This window comes from Gambusia affinis, linkage group LG09 (assembly GCF_019740435.1).
Source record: "Gambusia affinis linkage group LG09, SWU_Gaff_1.0, whole genome shotgun sequence".
NCBI classification, from domain to species: Eukaryota; Metazoa; Chordata; class Actinopteri; order Cyprinodontiformes; family Poeciliidae; genus Gambusia; species Gambusia affinis.
In genome coordinates this window covers 21,463,663-21,478,015 of record NC_057876.1, presented here as the reverse complement: position 1 = coordinate 21,478,015, position 14,353 = coordinate 21,463,663, and the positions used below count along the sequence as shown (strand labels likewise).

General features: G+C 36.5%; 1 long non-coding RNA gene across 10 annotated transcripts in view; it reads left to right on the top strand.

Annotated features, from left to right (window-relative positions):
* The window catches only part of LOC122837155, a 52,593-nt gene that overhangs the window by 20,555 nt on the left and 17,685 nt on the right, over positions 1–14,353 (top strand). For 5 of the 10 annotated variants that reach the window (XR_006371705.1, XR_006371709.1, XR_006371701.1 and 2 more), the window contains exons 6-8: positions 7,325–7,540; positions 7,625–7,857; positions 13,246–13,308. This is a non-coding gene — a long non-coding RNA (uncharacterized LOC122837155). The remainder of the gene's footprint in view (positions 1–7,324; positions 7,541–7,624; positions 7,858–13,245; positions 13,309–14,353) is intronic. The other 5 variants (XR_006371708.1, XR_006371702.1, XR_006371707.1 and 2 more) reach the window with 2 other exon arrangements.

The following is a 14,353-nucleotide window of genomic DNA, read 5'->3' as shown; positions in this document are numbered from 1 at the left end:
GAGATGTGCATAAAAACAGCACAAAGTTCTCAAAAAAGTGAGTATGAAGTGTAGAGCTCAACAAGTCTGGTTCACATTTGGGAGCAATGTTTAGATGTCTTAAGGTGAGACATTAATTCAAGTATAAACACAATGGGAATGTCCAGCCAAGGTGCATTTTTTATTTTGAATATTTTAGATTTGCTCCATTAAAAAAAGCTGCACAACCTTAAATAGGCCGGGGTCCACTGTGTTGTCTTATATTCTGACTGTATCGTTACCTCATGCTCACTTATATACAAACCAATCTTACACTGATTCTAAATCGGATTACTTTTGACACGCGCTGAAATCTTGGTATCAAAGGGTGGCGGAAATTAGAAAAACACTGTATTTGTTACGGTTAATCTCTCTGCCAGAGTACATAAAGCCCATTTGCTACAGAGCAGCATGAGCCCTTTGGACACGCACACACTGCTTTTAATCGAGCAATAATGGACAGGCCAGAAGTCACCAATGAAGGCTTTGACGACAGCTGGAGCTCATGTGGTGCTAAACATCTAAATCTGGAGGTGGCGATAGGACCTGCATCTGCATTTCTGAGGGCTGCTCACGTCTAGACTTTTTGGCTTGTGGTGGATACAAAGTGGTTGACAAGACTGAAGAATTTAAAGGTTTAAAAGAGTATATCAATAAAAAGTGGCGGGGATTTGTCAGCAGTAGACTCAGTTCTTAAGAAAAAAATAATAAAAAAATTCCTTGATGGATGGCATGTGGTGTTCATGGACTGCATGATTGATTCTGATGCCTGCAGGATTATTCCCAAGGATGTATCTAAAGAAAAATAAACTAAATCGTCTACGTGAAAACACCTAGTGTTAAAGTTTTAGCACAACAAACTCCAATTTGATGTGATGCACAGTCTAAATCCAAACTGTGTTTTATAAATTATTCCTGCCTTTATAAATCTTGCAAAGTTTCTTTAGTATTTAGTCGCTGATTGATGGCAAAATCTAAGGAATGAGTAAACAAAAAAGGTGCAACATAAACAAAAAAGTGGCAATAACATGTAATTAAATATCAATGCAGCCCAAATTGATCAAAAATCTCTTTAATATCTTAGAAAAATGTACCTGAAAACTGTCATTTTCAATACATTGCAAACGTAAATATTTGTAAGAAATATTCATTTTAATTGAAACTGAACTTTAGAGCATCAAGAATAAACTTATTAGGATTCATAAAATTAGATGTTCATTATTAAATTCACTTTTATAGAATCTAAAAAAATTTTTTTCTGTATTTTCATAATATTTTAGACATTTGAGTTTATTGGCATCTTCATTCCATCCTGTCCATGCTGTTGGTAATACATTTATCCTTTTTTACACTCCATATGGATGTTTTTATATGTTTATGGTCACCATCTTGTAGTGAACTGGAAACATTCATATAATTTGCATTGAGGCAACAGACCACACACTGATGATGTGGTTGTTTAAGTCTGACATGCAAAATATCCCCTGCTGACTGTGGGGGCGCGCTGAGTAAACACACTTGTGCTTGTGATTTGTCCTATAAGATTATAAACCGTGGATGGATTCTCCATCCACCTGTCCACTCAGTTTACAGTGACATGGATTTTTCCTGAAATCATAATTTTAAGGTTCCTGATCAGATTTCTCCTAAACCAAATTTGTTAATCCTAGCTGAGCTACAATGCAAAGAGCAAATGAATCTTTCGTTTGGTAATTGACCAAATAGTCTGGCCATTTACAGTCTAAAACAAAAGTAGGTCAATCTCTTATTGATTATCCACCAGTAGTAGGCATATAAGTGAAAATATGGTTGTCAATTTGAAATGGGTAACCCCCCAAACACATCAACACCAAACCAGTTTCACTTATATCATAATTTGCTGGATCTAGGAATGGCTCAGTTATAAACATATCTGAGGTTCTAGAAAATTATGTTCTCAAAAAGCAGTGAAATTTCCATCATATTGTTTTTACAGGTTAAAGTCCTTTTAATGAGATGGTAGAGAAAGTGCCAGCGTGACCACCCTTACAAAAAAATCCCATGAAAATCACATGTGATCACATAAAAATCACGTGATTTTTTTGGTGGATTATGTGATTTTTTTGTAAGGGCAGTTTTCTTAAATAGTTCCCCTCCCACACCTGTTGCTTACAGCAAGGAGTCAAGTTATTATTGCATTGACTATTTGACAGAGAACATAAAGGAGCACCAGTCAACTCTTAAATATAGTAGCAAAAAGTAATGCAAAGCTAAATGTGTTTTCTTAAATAATGTAAACATGACAGTTGCAAGATTGTGTTTTTTTTTTTGTTTTTTTCCCCAAAGTGGGATATCGACAAAGTTTAGGATACATTTCTAATAAAACACAGCTAATGATTATAGTTTTAAGGAAGTTTACTTCATTTGTAGCTGCAAATCATGAACAAGGATGCCGGTCTGCAATCTGGTAAAGAGTTAAACTGCTAGCTTAGTTATTTCAAAAGTCAGACAACCAATGAGGTTTTATTATTTCAAATGAAAGTAATCATACTTACTGGCTTCCATCTATTTTTATCCTTTAAATAACAATGTCACGGTTGTTTTCCACTAACATCCACCCTTCAAGAACTTAATTTGGTCAAAGCGGTTATTTTTCCCCTGTGAGCCGCCTGCCCTCCATCCAGCTCGTTTCAAGGCTTCAGTGTGTGTGCGTGCCTCCTAAGCCCCCCAGTCCTGCTCAATCTCAGGCACATAATACTCTTTAAAGCAAGCAGGACAACCTGCAGACTCAGCTGTGGTGGGTCATCAAAATGATTCAAAGGGAGCAATCCCATTTAACCCTAAACTCAAAGCAGGTGTTTCTGAGACCCACTTTCAAACAGCCCCCTTCGTCGCCAATCTGTTCCAATCGAAGAACCCAAAGGAACGTTCATATTTGTGTTTCTCAAGTTCACCTGTAACACAGACTAACCGTCAAAAATGAACAGTATAAAATACAAATACAAAACAATAGACATAAACAAGGAATGCAAGAGGTACACATTTTTGTGCCACAATCTTAACATGTTTGGAAAAGAGCTTGAATAAGTAGAAAACTTATGAACTCATATTCTGTTTTCAGACGGACCCTCATGATTAAATCAAATGGATAAATCTTGACATAGCTTAATTCATTTCCCATTTCATCAGTTTTTTTTCTCAAACTCACATATTGCTAAATACAGCTCTGGAAAATCTTAAGAGCCCACAGCACTGAACCCCATTGAAAACCTCCTGGTTATTACACCAAATCTTGATTTCTGATCTCTTAAAACATTAAAACTGTCATGAGTTAAGTTTTTCTTTCGTTTAGTGTTACTTAATGCCCACCACCTGGGCGTAATTACCACGGCTGTTTTCTTTGTTTTGTGATTGTGTTTTCTGTTTCTCTGGTGTATTTAAGTTCACCTGTTGTTCCCACTCGTCTTGGGATCATTGTTGTTTCTAGCTGGACTTGCAGTTAGTTGTCATTGGAAAGGTACCAGCGTGGCAATAAAGGGATTATTTTCAAACTTTAAGCTGAAGTCCTGGACTCACCTGTGTTCACCATGACGCGTTACAACAAAAACATTAGTACAGGATTGTTGTTTTTAAATGAATTTCAACTCGTTTTCTTTGCATTGTTTGAGCTCCTAAAGCACTGCATCTTTTTTGTTGACCATTTCTTTTTTTTCTGCAAATAAATACAAAATTTTTGCTTGGAATTTTGGATACATCTTGTCAGTAGTTCATAGAATAAAAGAACAATGTTAATTTTACTCAGACACACAGAGTACCTATGCAAAAATGAAAGAAACTGATCATTTTAAGTGGTCTCTTAATTTACATCCACCTATACCCACACATGCTCATATGCATTTACATATTTGTGTTTTCTCACCCATATTTCTCTATCTTGTGAAAATGACCTTATATTTCCTTTTGAATTACAATAAATTTGAACCTGTTCCATAATTTCACGCAATCAAATGAACGTCGTTTTGTATTCGAGCAAACCCATCAGAGCCTCATATTTTAATTTTCAGAGAATGACAAGAAGGAATTAATCATCATATCTTTGACTGAGTCTTTGCGCTACCTGTAGGTGTGCATTATCTCTCCCATGTGTCCCTTTTGCATTCAATCACGTTGGCATTAATTAACGCCAGCCTGATGAATGTAGCTCTCGGCTGAGCGCTGATACTCAGGCGGCGCTGAATGAACTGCCCATGTTACCTGTGGCTTAGCGTCTGCTCCTTTGTGAGCGTGTCACACAGTATCAAGCTCATCAGCCACTCATAATGAGAATGACTACACTGAAACCTATGCTCTCCTCATCTGTAATACTTTCTATGTACACATGTCACAGCAATTATACTTTTAAAGCAGGTAATGGCTTTGAGTTTGTGGTGAGCGGTGCAGAGTTTTGTCTGCTGCCGATGTTTTGTGTGGGTGTTGCTCTTTTGTTCTTTCCTTCAATAGAGTTGTATTAACTCAGAAAGCACCTTGTCATTAGGGTGCATGATACGCTCCTTTCATTGGGAGTTGAAAAGCAGCTACATCTCTCTGTTTTTTGTTCACACTATCACAATAAACATATGGACTGTGGGGAAATTTCACATTTGTAACACCAATTTATATTCATTAAAAGCAAAGATTTTCCTTAGTGATGAAATGTAAAAAATTATATGCCTGACGTATTGTCACCATGGGGCTTTGTAGCACTTTCATAATGAAATCATACCAGCAGCAGGACTCATTTTACACAGAGATAGTTTAATTTAGTATGCTGGTAATGGATTTAACCAGACCTTTTACCCTAAAGTGAGCCGATTTGGATCCCTTAGGGATAGGATCCATGTATACCAGACCTTAAATTTAGAGGATATGACTTTGCTCTTGGTTAAGCCAGAATTTATATGCAAAGATGTAAATAAAAATAGAGGAATTAAATGAGACTTAAAATATTTCAAGTGTTATTTGTGTAGATTACCCATTTCATGAAAGGTAGACTAAGTCAAAATCCACAAAATACATGAAAATATAAATGTAAATGTGCTCATTTTGTAAAATTAGACTGTATCTCCTAAATAAATAGGTAAACAACCTATTACTTTACTTAGTGTTTTAATTATTGACACACACAAAATAAATGTAAATAAATTATTCAATATTTAAATATTTTGATATTCCATGTTTTCTATTCCTAGTGTTTTTGATTAAATAATATAAAGTGTCTGTGTTGCTTCTGAAATTGACTCCAGCATCTGATTGGTTACCCTGTACAAAAAGCCAACTTGAAATCAATCAACTATAACAAAAGCAGCGTTTGCTTCACACACTGACTGGCCTGAATCCTTGTTATACATAATAGGTATAACAATACACATTTTGCATTTATTTGACCTGAATAATTAGCAGTCCCAGACACTGCTATAATTAAGATGCTTGGTCTGAGGTTTTATAAAAGTCAAGCAATCAGATGTTAAGGTTTATTTGACTCATCATAATGGGAATTTATTAAAATAAATAACCAATATATTTATTTCCAATTTTATACAAATAATCGGGTGTGATGTGGTGGGGCAGACGCTTGAGACCCAGGTAGAGATGAATGATTATGTTTAATGAGGAAATAATCCCAAAAAGTCCAAAAACCAAGGCAGCACCAGGGCTCAACGCAGGTAGCAGCAAGGCACACGAATGGACTGAAACAACGGACTGAGAAACATCAGACGAGGAACAACTGATGAGGACCCGACAAGGAACGAAGGACACATGTAGGGTTAAATACACAGAGGGTAATCAAGGAAACGAGACACACCTGGGAAACACTCAAGGGGACACAGAAACTCGAAATAAATACACAGATAAACACAGAACATGACATAATCACATAAATAAATTTGATTTATTGGGTTGCTGTACTTTTGACCTTTGCACATTTATCATTTTATGTATCAATGAATAAATATTTTGTATTGGATGCTTTAGATTGCTTAACAAATCTTTGCTGGCTTTTGTTTCATGTTGGAACATTAATACTTTCCAATTTAATTCTCTAATTGGGGTAAGTAAGTTTCATAAGTAAAAACACAAAGCAGTACTTTAAGCCAAGAAACAATTAAACGTAGCTTTCCCATGAGCGTAGCCCCCAGGAGCTACTGGGAGGGGCTCAAAATTCATCACTTTTCTTCAAACTGGTAGTAAAAAAATGCCAAAAACAGCATGATTCCAAATACTTGTGTATTTTAAAGTAATGGGATTTAGTAAATCTTCATTGGAAGTCTTTGGAGATTATATTGGTTGCTATGAAACTGATCAGGGAAATTAGAATCACTGCAGACAGAATGTCTGCATAGAGTAGCATGACATCAAACAATGTTATTATTAGGATGATGCAAGCTGTCCGTACCAAGACACCAGACAAAGAGTCAAGACACAGAACAGGAGCAGGAACAAATAATATTGCTTTTGATCTACAGAGAGAAGTATGAAAGAGTCCAAAATAATCGTCTTTGGGGTTTGGATTATCTAAAAATGTATTTTCTTTATTGAAATTGTGCATTTTTATGCAATATCTGTCTTCAGACTTTTTAAATCCTCTTCCTAAGCAGTCCTCTCTTTGACTGATTTAGACAAAAATAGCAAGTGCAAGGATTTTGTGACCTTTCCAGACAAAACGCAGCGGTGACTTTGTGTTGTGAAACACATTACTTTCAGTGACTTACTTTGATTTAATTTCCTGAACAAGAATTTATATAAAAAAAGAAGAGTCTTATTGGAGCAACAAGGCATCCCCCTGTCCTCTTTGACAAATTTCCTATGCTAAAAATTATTGATTATTACTGTATGTGATGTATTACCTCCTGCTTGACATTTCTCCAGGTGAGCTATCTTTCTATAATGAAAATGTGAGCTTCATTTTTTTTCACCCCCATCCAGCTAACATTGTGGTCTGGAAGAAAGACGTGCACTACTGATGCAACTCCTGAGCCGCTGATCGAGATCAATAAAAGTCATAAATTACTTAAATCCCCTTTAAGTCAGCCGTCCAGGAGACACGGCTGAATCAGTGTAGGTCTGTGGGTTCAGCCGGCTAAAATATCATTAACTGATTCTTTATTTTCCCCCCACAGTCAGCATGAATTAAAGCAGAAAAACTTGAAATAACTAAAACATTACATGATAGAATATAGGGGGGAAAAAAAACTGGGACAGTGAAAAGAGAGATTTCATATTTGTGGTCAGCATGTTTGTGTCCACTCTTCACAAAGTGAATATTTGATTTGTCCTTGCTTTAATTTAGGATGCCAAATCAATATCCTCCAACACTTGAGAGACTGAGGCGTCTAAAGTGAATCCCTGCGGCCTTGGGACTTGACAGAAGTGTGTTGCCCGCTAACACCTCCTGCCGCGTGGGTGTGATAAACTGGCGCGCACTTCCAGACCATCGCACGAGTGGAAACAGTTGGGCACTGCCAGATCCTTGTCACAAGGGCCAAGTCTTGATGTGTGTGTTATGGTGAGAGCATTAACATTTTTTAATAAACACCTGGAGGAGCTCGTGACAGCAGAAGGCATCCTACTTGACACACTCTGTCCCCAGGCTCGTGGAAACAGCTGCTGGAATCATCCAGACACGAGCTGTAAAGCCCTGCTGGCATGTGTCGCCTGCACCAGCTGGGAACACACACTTCATTACATGCAAGATCTCCCGTCGATGCATGAAACCTTTAAATGCATGATCCCTGAATCTCCACCTTTGGGCTACAACATGGAATTAGTTGTTTGAGAAGCAGAGCAATTAATCAAACTGCTGCAAATTATCACATGCTGTGTGTGAGTAGTTTTTTATTTTTGATTTATTTAAGAATGGCTGAGGAATCAGGATATTTAAAAATACAGCCATGCATGATTATACTTTGCTTTCAAAGAAAAGCAAATTAAACACCTTAATTCTGACTTTTAAACACAAAAACGTTTTAATTACTTACCTTCACAACATCTTTCATGGACCATTTATTTTAGCCAAACTATCTCTGATGGCATCCACAGATATTTAAATTATCAATGTCTTCATGTGGAACTGTGGTTATTGCTGCTTTGATTACTACCGTACTTATTATGTAACCCTTCTGTGTTTGTCTCAAGTCCATTTGGTTGACTTCATGACAGACACATTCAGATTTACTGTATTTATTCTAACAAAAAAGTGAATAAAGATGGTGGTTAACTTCCAGTCCAGCTGCTTTTACATTAAATAAAATATAATAATTAACCCCAAGCAAACGACAAAGAAATAACTCCCAAAGAGCAATTAATAGCAGTTAGCAGCAGTTAATATTTGGGAAATTAAACATAGCTAAAATGGTCAACATTAACAATAACGGCTAAAAACATACACAAAACATAGGAAATTTACTCATGAAACACTGTATATTATTAAATGTGTCTAAAATATATGTTAAAATATTGGTAAAGAAAACGCAGAGCTGATTCTAATACACACTACGGTTACAGACGGCAACAGGAAAAGGGGGAGGGGCTGTCAGTTACCGGTTACTATGGTAACCACCAACTGCCAAGAGCAAATCAAATCAAATCAAATTTTATTTGCATAGCACATTTGAGCAGCAAGGCATTTCAATGTGTAAAATAACTTAAAACACCAATAAATGTCTGAGGAAACAACTTCCTCACTAAAGAAAATAAATTCAATGAATTAATACATTTTGGCAAACTTTTCATCTCTAATATTGTTAAAATAAAACCGTGTTACACAGAGCCACCTACTTTGTGCCATGACATCACTATTTAATTAATTGTATTTTTTCATAGTTGCTGTGATCAATCTTCTAGGGTTTAGGTTAGTGCTCTAAATAAGTGTCTGAATCTAACGGAAAAAAATAAATTAATTAAATTCCCTGTTTTCAGTCATTCAACAAGCTTCTAGATGTTTCAAGATATACCTTATTTAAATGATTTCACTTTATGGTTTAGGAAATTTATAAAAGTAGTCCATAATACGTTAATTAATTAGTGGTTAAATGTGTCCAGCTCAAAAAAGCGATTTTTTTTTTTTTGTTTGTTTCTTAGTTTGAAGGTTCCTTGTTCTTAACTTTTGTTTTTTGTATATGTTCATTTTCAGCTCTTAGTGGCTGGCTGTAGATAGGGCTCTCTGTATAACTTGGTTCCTGAAGATTGTTTTTTCTATTTACTTGTTTTCCTGCTGCTTCTGTGTTCTCTTGGATTGAATATTGATCCTTCCTTATATTGTCTTGTGTCTCTGGTTTGTCCAAATTCCTCATTTCTTCTTTCTTGTTTTCCACATTCTCAGTATATTCCACCAGCCATTTTTCCTGTTTCTCCTAAGGAACATTTACACATTGGTGGACTTCAAAGTTTTTATCTAATCTTCCTTGGTTCAATTTCAATTATTTACCTTCTCACAGCCACGCCCTGTTTCTAATGAAACACCTACCTGTTGATTAGCATTCAACTCTTTCACTTTAAAGGGGATGTTTCATGCAAACTTCACATTTTGCATGGTTTTTATACTTCATTTGCGTCTCAACTGCTTATAAAAAAGAGCCCAAGCGCTTAAAAAATTCATCCAGGCTTTTTTTTGGCAATAAGGTAATGTTTTTTGGTGTGTGGAAAGTGAGCCGTTTCAAAATCTTGAACGTTGACCAACTGGAGCTCAGGAGAAGAAAGATGCCGCTTAACTGACCAAACTATCGATGTGTGTCCAATGTCTCTTCTCCAGCACAGCCGATTCAAATGGTCCAACTACCTCAAAGATCTGCAGAGGGACGCTAAGCTAATGAACTATCATTTAGTTTAGGTGTGTTGACCCAGAGAATATCTTCACTCAGAGAATCCAAGCAAAACACAGAACCAGGAAGAAGGAAGTTTAATCGAAATGAAAGAGAGCCACATTTTTTTATATCAATAGTGATAAATATTTTGCAGGAGTTTCGTCTAATTTTTGTATAACCTTTTAAAAGTTTTGTTTCCCCAACACTTTGGTAAACATCGTGTTTACTATTTACTCTCTCTTTTCCATTGTTTCGTCCCCAGAAGTGTTGCCGAGCTTCAGCAGCTCAGTTTCTAAGATCTGTATCAGATCTGAACCGTCTGAAGGTGATTTCGATTTGACATATTGCGCAACCACCTAAACATCCAACGGCTGGGCAGATCAACAACCCCGTGCCACAGGGCTGCCCTCAGGCCATTCACTCAGCTGTTGTGGCGAGATTCCCATGTCAGCTAAGCTAACAGCTGCAGATCAAGAGAGCAAGTCAGGGTCACTGAGAGATCTGGACCTCAGCTTAGAACTTATATCTCCAAGTTTTCTCACTTTTTGATTTATTTATTTTTGTTTTTTTGATTTGATTTTTTTTTTAGGTTTCTTACAAAGTTTTCCCCATGAATTTTTGTTAGATATTATATATCAAAATTAGGCCACAAGCCATTTCTTTAAACTCTAGAGAGAGACTTTCAATCAGTTTGGATATTTTTAATTTCTTATTTATAAAGTTCATCATTTTGTAATAGATTGTAGAATTAGTGGTTATAATTTTATTTTATTATTTGTGTCAATAACAGAGGTGTATCTCAGTAAATAAGAATAGTAAAATTTTACTTCAGTAAATCAATTTACTAAGTGAAAAACACTATAGAGGTTAATTACAAATACTGAGTATTTCCAGGCTTTTGTTTGTGCTAATTAATTTGCTGTAAGCAGAAAAACAGAAACATTTAGGATTACAATATTTCATCTGACTAATAAAAAAACCATTTTGATACAGATATGTGCTTAATGAAACGATGAATTTCAGCCTAAAGGTTATTTTTGAAAGGTACTTTGGATCTGAAAAACAAGCCTCCTGAGAATGTATATTCCAATTTACTGAGATGTGCTTGTATTTATTAAAATGCTTTATTCTAGAGAAATATATTTTACTTTCCAATTCTTTGAGTATCCCACTTTGTCAAACGTATGAATCATTTCCAGTGTTGGGTAAAAGACATATCCTTCAAGGATTTTTGTAGATTTCCAACAGATGTGAGTGTTGATTATATTTATGTGAATTAAAAAATTTAAAGTAGCAATTAAATCTGCTGTGGATTTCAACCTGTTTATTGTGACTCATCTCAACCCTCGAGAGGCTCCTGAGCCGGTCGTGGAAAACGAGGATACTATCTACCCGGGGTGATCTGACTGCAATGAACGGATGAAAGGGTTGACACAAAGGTCAAGGAAGAGGGTCAGCAAATGAATATGAATTGGCATTCTCCGTTTGTGTTCACTAGGCTGGAATTACTGCTTTTCATTATCAGTGGCTTATAGGCGGGCTGTTTGGCTGCCGTCTGGGGTCACAATAAAATGATGTGTTTGCCAAAGGCAGAGAGGCTGGGTCACAAGGGACTAAATGGCCCAGTTATGAAGAGCAGAGCTTATTTCCCGCTCTGAATCAGGCCCTACCTTCAGCTGGACTCAACTGCACAAAGGGGAGAATATCTGGAAGAAATATTGAGGAATGGTTGTCTTTCTTTAGCCTGACATGCTGGATTTAATGCACTCTATACTGGCTTCATTTGTATATGTATACAAAATGTACACCTTAAGAGTATTATTGATCAGACCCTCCGCTGCTGAAAACACTGAGTATAATATAAAGCCGTCACCATATGCCTGTGTTTAAAGTCCCCGTCTGAGCACATAAGCTTGAAATGAGCAAGGGATTATCCTTACTGTGGGGAATTGTTACCACTGCTTTTGGATGCTTTTAATCATCCAGTGAATAGGGCTGTGGATTATATCACTGTTACTCAGGGAAGAGTTAAAATGAATTGCTCTGTTTTAACAGATTTTCTTGATGTGACGGATTTTAAGCAGGGTGGGTTTTGACTGAATGGCTGTTCCCTACATGAACAACAATATTTGGGAATATGAGTCAGTTCATGTTTCTGTTGTAGAAAACAAGATAATTTGTCACATGTACATATAGTACTAATATTATATATAAAGGCTTTTTTTAAATTTTGTAATTCTGTCAGCCTAATTTATTTTGGCAAACATTAAGACTTATTCTGAATGCTTCTGTCTGTCTTGATATGCAGAAACATTTAGTTGTAAGTTAAATTAATGTGGTTTTGGTGTTTGTGGTTGTTTTGCACAGACTGAAGACTCTACTGATGATATTATTTAATCCAAAGTCAAAATACTTTATTAATCCCAAAGGGAAATCACCAAGTATCTTCACAGAGTCATTAGTGATGGTGATGCTGTGAGCAGAGGCATCTCCAGTAGCTGTCAGCCTCCCAACAACTGAAGGTTGTTGCTGTATCACTGTCTTATGACAGACTAGTGGTGCTTTCATGCCAAATGGGTTTTGAGCATCAGGCGCGTCTGATTTGCATTCAAAGACTATGAGGAGGTGCATAGAGGGCTTTTGCGATGCATTTGGAGCGTCTAGCACGGCGTGATTTGAACCGTTTTGATGCATCAAAAACGTCCAACAGAAAGTTTCTAGCAGAGACAATATCCTAAAGTAATATCCTAAAGTACACCAACAGTTGTCGACAAGCTCTGATCATCTACCTCATCCTAGCCCTCACCCTCCTGGCAGAGGAGTTGGCAACATTGCTCATATCACAAGTGGACAGCAGAGGAGCACAAAATGGTGCTTCTAAGCGCTGACTTTCTGCAACCAGACATTCAGATAAAATTAAACTAGTTATAATATTTTTGAACTGAACAAAAATATTTTAATAAATATCACTTTTGTATTTTGACAAATGAAACATCCTCCTACTGTGCCATTGCAAAGTTTCAAAAACAGAAACACAACTATGTTTAAATACAGCTGTAACTATATGGGCGCATACATGTTTGTTTACATATCAATATGTTGGAAAAGGGATAAAGCAGAAATCATAAAGCAATGTATGAAATATTAACAAAGGTGTTCATTATCTGCAGACAGTTATGCTAAAGATGGGTAGATGTATCCATCTTCATATGGGTTCATCTATCTGAGAATGTTTGTTTTAAATTTATTCTACTGATCCCTGGAGATAATATCTCTTGCAGTTTTGTGCTGTCGGTTGTGTAAATATGCCTCCATTTTCAGCATTTAAGGAAATGGCAGGGCGGACAAAGCCTAATTGTCCTTTATAGTTTGGTAGCAAAACATCAGTTTTCTTTGTTCTGCTCCACAGCTTTCTGCTGCGCGGGATCAGAGCAAAGTCAAAATTGGATGAAGACAACAGAATGCATCAAAGGTAAGGCACTGATCAAAGGCTTTTAGAAATAATTGTGTAAATATTTTTTTATGTATGAGTTAACTTCACAATGCAATAGAAAATCTAAACTCTAAAGTTTGGCATGATATTACCTCTAAAATACAGCGCCATAATTGGCAGTCTACAACAGCAATCTGACACAATGGGAGACAAACTGTTGTTAAATACTGACGGAGGCAGAAATGCCCACAACTTCCTCCCCATCTTCTTTCCCTCTCGTTTATAATCATTTGAACCAACATTTGAACCCCTGAATTACAAGAATGGCTCATGTTAACCATTTTAAAAAGAGGGAAAAATAAAACACCACTTATGTGTTGCACCCATGCTCCACTGTTGTACGTCTACCTGTCACTTTTTTACATATTCAGTGGTGTAGCATGTTTTATATCAGAATAAAATTCATGAAGAAGTTCTTCCTGGATTTCAGTGTTACTCTAAGAAGGCACTTTCTGTTTAAAAGACATAGAAATGCTTCCGTTTGCTTGCATGATCTAAAAGAGTCAGACAGATGAACAGAATCACAAGTCGACTAATGAGAGAACTCCACATGTAGTCAGTCCTCCATTACAGGACTCCACCCCTAATCATCTGATACTGAGTGCCTTTTTCACAAAGAATGCTGTTTTTACTGCAGCAAACTGTTCAGAAACGAGAGAGGTTTTCTGATTTCTGCATTTTCACAGCAGAGCCTGAAGATGTAGGTATGAGGTAGGGACTGTTTAAAACAGGTAGAAATGCATCCTGAAAACTGTTCTACTTGTTAGGTCAGACATCTTGGACTCACCTGAGGTGGAAGTGAAGTTTTACGGAGGGAGGATGCTAAATATGCATCCATCCATTTTCTGTACGCCCTTGTCCTTAGTGGGGCCGGAGGAGTGATGCTAAATATTTACCCAGTATATTGTTTCAGTCATCTTCCAGTTCATATTTTCTGTTTATTTCAACTCACATGACAGGAGTTCTGCATGTTTGTTTGCAAACACAACATTTAAACCAAGCCTAAGTTTGAATTAATATCTTT